Source organism: Anabrus simplex, chromosome 8, assembly GCF_040414725.1.
Source record: "Anabrus simplex isolate iqAnaSimp1 chromosome 8, ASM4041472v1, whole genome shotgun sequence".
Classification (NCBI taxonomy): Eukaryota; Metazoa; Arthropoda; class Insecta; order Orthoptera; family Tettigoniidae; genus Anabrus; species Anabrus simplex.
Window position 1 is genome coordinate 219,955,273 of NC_090272.1, and position 6,967 is coordinate 219,962,239.

The window sequence follows — 6,967 nt, forward strand, 5'->3', positions numbered from 1 at the left end:
CTCTAAGCTTGTTGGTGTCTATCGCAACCGTGCCTCCAGATTGCACATTTCTGATAGTTAACTCATAGATCAACTCCTCCTTGCGCAAATAGTTAAGATGGAGAACATCGCGAGGGCCGGGCATGATGACAGAACAATTTTGAAAAAATCAGAAAATTCCAGCAACTGAGAAAATTGTTAGAGTTCGGAACAAACTATGTTTAGCCGTCAAAAGGGGCTAAATTGAGACCCATTCAACCACGCTCTGCTACCACTTGTTACCGAGTTTTTGCGGTAGTTAGAGGTGAAAGAAGGTGCGGATGTGAACGGGTCTCAAGCTACGAAATTAGAGTTCATGTAAAATTAACAAGGTTATATTTTCTTTTCAAAATAAAGAAATAACAAGCATGGCAGGTACAGAGTAGCAAGTCAACAAAATGTAGTTACAATATTTACCGGATTTGGGCTTCGCGCCCCTACTTCACAATTCTTGGGCAATCAGCCCAACCTTACTTCAAAATAAGTTTTAACAGAGGGGCAGAAAACCCCAATCATGCTCAGGAGCACTTGCTCCAAATTACACAGAAAAGCCTCCTCGAGGCATACAACACTCAATTTTCAAGAAAGAGCCGCTCGCTCTCAAACTTTAAGCCTCTCAAAGGCCACACCAAACTCCACCTTCAAGTTGTCCTCTCTGGACATAGACACAGGGGTAAAATACCCAACCTACTGAGGTCTATTAAGTGAGAAAAAGATTAATTACATGACCTCTAAAATAACAATTTGAGAGGAGGCGAACTTGCGCTCCTAATACGCTTTGTTTAAAACCTACTTGGCACTAGGCCGTTAATACAAGGGCTAATCCCATACTAAAGAGGTGACTTAAGAAAGAAACAATTTACATTACGTTAAAGAAGAATAGGTTGAGAAAAATAAGTTCACCTCAAAACAATATGAGTGGGAGCTCGAGAGGGTTAAGCACTCTCTATGCAGTTTAAAGATAGAATAGATACCAAGGGTCTTTACATTTTAAGGAAGGTTACATTATGGAAAAGCTTCGGACCCGCCCCGAGAGTTAAACTGCTGAGCTAGCAAAGAAAGAAGTTATTAATCGGCCATTACCTTGTTGTTGACCGCTGCCGAAGAAAGAGGCGCTTCCCGCCCCCTGCTATGTACTTTACACACTGAAAGATGGTACAGAAGTGGCCCAGAGACCCAAAAATCAGCAGTTTATATACTCTCGCGGAAAGTTCGAGGCGTTTTAGGGAAGAGAACACCCGCCCACAATCACTTTATTGGCTAGGGTACAGCAACATATTCAAGTTGGGGGAAGATACATCAGATTGGTCAGAAATTAATTAAAGAAATTCGGGATTGGCTAAATACAAAACAAGGGGAAAGAGAGGGGTATACAGCCAACTTAAACAATAACAGAAAGAAATTTAACAAGAAACAAACTTTTGAAATAAAAATTTCTCCAAAAAACAGTTCTTTCACATCGCACTAGGGTGCACCATTGTAGTTTTTCAGTAGTGTCCTCTAGAAGAGAAAGTTCACACTTCTTACTACTGGTAAAACAAAAATACATCAAAAGTGGCACAGTTCAAAAACTCCAAACTTTCCAAGTAGTGACATCTTCTGAGAAACTTGAAAATTAATACCGTCGATAAAGTTCAGACTTCCTCCAGCAGAGGAGTTTCAACTGGCGCACTTTTTAAATGAGCGGCGTGGAGGTGTACCGCCCGGTACACTTATATTAACACCTAGGTACTTACAATGATCCCCTAAAGGAACTTTCACCCCAACAATGCAGTAATTAAAATTGAGAGGACTTTTCCTATTTGTGAAACTCACAACCTGGCTTTTAACCCCGTTTATCAACATACCATTGCCTGCTGTCCATCTCACAACATTTTCGAGGTCACGTTGCAGTTGCTCACAATCTTGTAACTTATTTATTACTCTATAGAGAATAACATCATCTGCAAAAAACCTTACCTCTGATTCCACTCCTTTATGCATATCATTTAGATATATAACAAAACATAAAGGTCCAATAATACTGTCTTGAGGAATTCCCCTCTTAATTATTACAGGGTCAGATAAAGCTTCACCTACTCTAATTCTCTGAGATCTATTTTCTAGAAATATAGCAACCCATTCAGTCACTCTTTTGTCTAGGAAGATAGGACTCCCTCAAACAATGTACAGGTTACAGTAGGTGTACAAGAGGGAGGGGAAGGAAAGGGAGGAGTTGTAGAAGACAGGTGGTCTAATGTTCTAAGGGAAAGGAGATTGTAGGCCAAGGGCTCTATTCAGGATCAGAATTCAGGACAGGTGTCTGTGCGAAATCGGTACGAGTCACTCCAGGTAGAACAACAGAGGAAAGATGAGGGACAGGGAACTGTTGCTGAGATGCGTGGAAGTAGGAGGAAGGGAAAAGGTAGGAAAGGGAAATGTAGAGTAGAGGATAGGAAAAGACAGGTGGAACAGGGTCATGGGAAAGAGAAAAGGGAGGAGGAAGTAGCTTCTGCAGCTATCAGGAAAGATAGGGCTGACCAGGAGGGCAGGGGATCAAATGAGGTGGGTAGGGTTGAGGCTCTGGTCATGGGGGATTCCATCGTTAGACTCGTGGGGAAAGTGTGTGGAGGAAAGGGAACCAGGGTAGAATGTTATCCAGGAATTAGGTTGAGGCAGATGTTGAGGAAAGTAGAAGAGAGGGAGGAGGGGAAGGAGAAGGTGGTAGTGTTTCACGTTGGTACCAACAACGTAAGGCAAGCTGATATAAGTACCAACATAGTTGGAGATGTGTGGGATCTGGTAAATGCAGCACGGGTGAAGTTTAAGAAAGCGGAGATCGTTATTAGTGGAATACTGTGTAGGAGGGATACTGACTGGAGGGTGATTGGGGATTTAAATGAGACTATGGAGTGGGTATGTGGGAAACTGGGAGTGAAATTTCTAGATCCTAATGGGTGGGTAGGAGATAGGGATCTGCGCTCGGATGGCCTTCATTTAAACCGCAGTGGTACGTATAAGTTAGAAATTTGTTTAGAAGGGTAATAGGGAGGTACATTCAGGGAAACGGGATGGCCTAGGGAGCGGTGATAAGGGTACAGGGAACTGGAAATCAAGTAGGGATGACATAAAATTGTTAGTGTTGAACTGTAGAAGTATTGTAAATAAAGGAATAGAATTAAGTAATTTAATAGATATATATTTACCAGATATTGTAATAGGAGTTGAATCATGGCTGAGAAATGATATAATGGATGCAGAAATTTTCTCACGGCACTGGAGTGTGTATCGTAGAGATAGGATAGGAAAGGTGGGAGGGGGAGTTTTCATTCTGGTGAAAGAAGAATTTGTAAGCTACGAAAAAGTTAAAGATGAGACACATGAAATTCTAGGTGTAAGGCTCATTTCTAAAGATAATAGGCAACTTGATATATTTGGAGTGCACAGATCGGGAAAGGGTAGCACTGATGCGGATTCAGAATTATTTGATAGGATAGTCAGCTATGTAGGAAACGACATGGAAAGAAATGTGATTGTAGCGGGAGATCTGAATTTGCCAGATGTGAATTGGGAAGGAAATGCGAACGACAGGAAGCATGACCAACAAATGGCAAATAAGTTAATATGGGAAGGACAGCTGATTCAGAAAGTGATGGAACCAACCAGAGGGAAAAATATCCTGGATGTGGTGCTGATAAAACCAGATGAGCTCTATAGGGAAACTGAAGTAATAGATGGTATTAGTGATCATGAAGCTGTTTTTGTGGTAGTTAAAAATAATTGTAATAGAAAGGAAGGTCTTAAAAGTAGGACTGTTAGGCAGTACCATATGGCTGACAAAGCAGGTATGAGGCAGTTTCTAAAAAGTAACTATGATCGGTGGAAAACGGTAAATAAAAATGTAAACAGACTCTGGGATGGGTTTAAAGAAATTGTTGAGGAATGCGAAAACAGGTTTGTACCTTTAAGGGTGGTAAGGAATGGTAAAGACCCACCTTATTATAATAGAGAAATAAAGAGACTAAGAAGGAGGTGCAGACTGGAAAGAAATAGAGTTAGAAATGGCTGTGGAAGTAAGGTGAAATTGAAGGAACTTACTAGAAAATTGAATCTAGCAAAGAAGGCAGCTAAAGATAACATGATGGCAAGCATAATTGGCAGTCATACAAATTTTAGTGAAAAATGGAAGGGTATGTATAGGTATTTTAAGGCAGAAACAGGTTCCAAGAAGGGCATTCCAGGAATAATTAATGAACAAGGGGAGTGTATATGTGAGGATCTTCAAAAGGCAGAAGTATTCAGTCAGCAGTATGTAAAGATTGTTGGTTACAAGGATAATGTCGAGATAGAGGAAGAGACTAAGGCCAAAGAAGTAATAAAATTTACATATGATAACAATGACATTTACAATAAGATACAAAAGTTGAAAACTAGAAAAGCGGCTGGAATTGATAAGATTTCTGGGGATATACTAAAGACAGTGGGTTGGGATATAGTACCATATCTGAAGTACTTATTTGATTATTGTTTGGTCGAAGGAGCTATACCAGATGAATGGAGAGTTGCTATAGTAGCCCCTGTGTATAAAGGAAAGGGTGATAGACATAAAGCTGAAAATTACAGGCCAGTAAGTTTGACATGCATTGTATGTAAGCTTTGGGAAGGTATTCTTTCTGATTATATTAGACATGTTTGTGAAATTAATAACTGGTTCGATAGAAGGCAATTCGGTTTTAGGAAAGGTTATTCCACTGAAGCTTAACTTGTAGGATTCCAGCAAGATATAGCAGATATCTTGGATTCTGGAGGTCAAATGGACTGTATCGCGATTGACATGTCTAAAGCATTTGATAGGGTGGATCATGGGAGACTACTGGCAAAAATGAGTGCAATTGGACTAGACAAAAGAGTGACTGAATGGGTTGCTATATTTCTAGAAAATAGATCTCAGAGAGTTAGAGTAGGTGAAGCTTTGTCTGACCCTGTAACAGTTGAGAGGGGAGTTCCTCAGGGCAGTGTTATCGGACCTTTATGTTTTCTTATATATATAAATGATATGAGTAAAGGAGTGGAATCGGAGGTAAGGCTTTTTGCGGATGATGTTATTCTCTATAGAGTGATAAATAAGTTACAAGATTGTGAGCAACTGCAACGTGACCTCGAAAATGTTGTGAGATGGACAGCAGGCAATGGTATGTTGATAAACGGGGCTAAAAGTCAGGTTGTGAGTTTCACAAATAGGAAAAGTCCTCTCAGTTTTAATTACTGCGTTGATGGGGTGAAAGTTCCTTTTGGGGATCATTGTAAGTATCTAGGTGTTAATATAAGGAAAGATCTTCACTGGGGTAATCACATAAATGGGATTGTAAATAAAGGGTACAGATCTCTGTACATGGTTATGAGGGTGTTTAGGGGTTGTAGTAAGGATGTAAAGGAGAGTGCATATAAGTCTCTGGTAAGACCCCAACTAGATTATGGTTCCAGTGTATGGGACCCTCACCAGGATTACCTGATTCAAGAACTGGAAAAAATCCAAAGAAAAGCAGCTCGATTTGTTCTGGGTGATTTCCGACAAAAGAGTAGCGTTACAAAAATGTTGCAATGTTTGGGTTGGGAAGAATTGAGAGAAAGAAGAAGAGCTGCTCGACTAAGTGTTATGTTCCGAGCTGTCAGCGGAGAGATGTCGTGGAATGACATTAGTAGACGAATAGGTTTGAATGGCGTCTATAAAAGTAGGAAAGATCACAATATGAAGATAAAGTTGGAATTCAAGAGGACAAACTGGGGCAAATATTCATTTATAGGAAGGGGAGCTAGGGATTGGAATAACTTACCAAGGGAGATGTTCAATAAATTTCCAATTTCTTTGAAATCATTTAGGAAAAGGCTAGGGTGCAACAGATAGGGAATCTGCCACCTGGGCGACTGCCCTAAATGCAGATCAGTATGATTGATTGATTGATCAGTATGATTGATATACTCATTTTTGCCAGTAGTCTCCCATGATCCACCCTATCAAATGCTTTAGACAGGTCAATCGCGATACAGTCCATTTGACCTCCCTGAATCCAAGATATCTGCTATATCTTGCTGGAATCCTACAAGTTGAGCTTCAGTGGAATAACCTTTCCTAAAACGGAACTGCCTTCTATCGAACCAGTTATTCATTCCACAAACATGTCTAATATAATCAGAAAGAATGCCTTCCCAAAGCTTACATACAATGCATGTCAAACTTACTGGCCTGTAATTTTCAGCTTTATGTCTATCACCCTTTCCTTTATATACAGGGGCTACTATTGCAACTCTCCATTCATCTGGTATAGCTCCTCCAACCAAACAATAATCAAATAAGTACTTCAGATATGGTACTATATCCCAACCCATTGCCTTTAGTATATCCCCAGAAATCTTATCAATTCCAGCCGCTTTTCTAGTTTTCAACTTTTGTATCTTATTATAAATGTCATTGTTATCATATGTAAATTTTAATACTTGTTTAGCCTTAGTCTCCTCCTCTATCTGGACATTATCCTTGTAACCACCCAGTATGAATAAGACAGAATCTGCTTGCTTCCATCTCCACAACAAGTTGGCTAATACAAAATTCCAAGTACGCTTCAATGGCTCAGTGCTAAAGCACAATCCTAACCCAAAGTACCTCGGGGTAACGCTTGACCGAACCCTATCTTATAGAAAGCATCTTGAAAACCTCGGATCTAAGTTGAGATCACGTAATAATATTCTGTTTAAATTGTGTGGAACTTCATGGGGTGCTTCAGTGGACACATTACGACGTACTGTGCTTGGCCTCGTGTATTCTGCAGCTGAATACTGCTCTTCAGTATGGCTTAACAGTTGCCACGTGAAGAAAGTCGATGTACAACTTAACACCACCATGCGTATCATCTCTGGTACTCTGAAGCCTACTGCAACGCACTGGCTGCCAGTCCTGTCCCACATTGCTCCA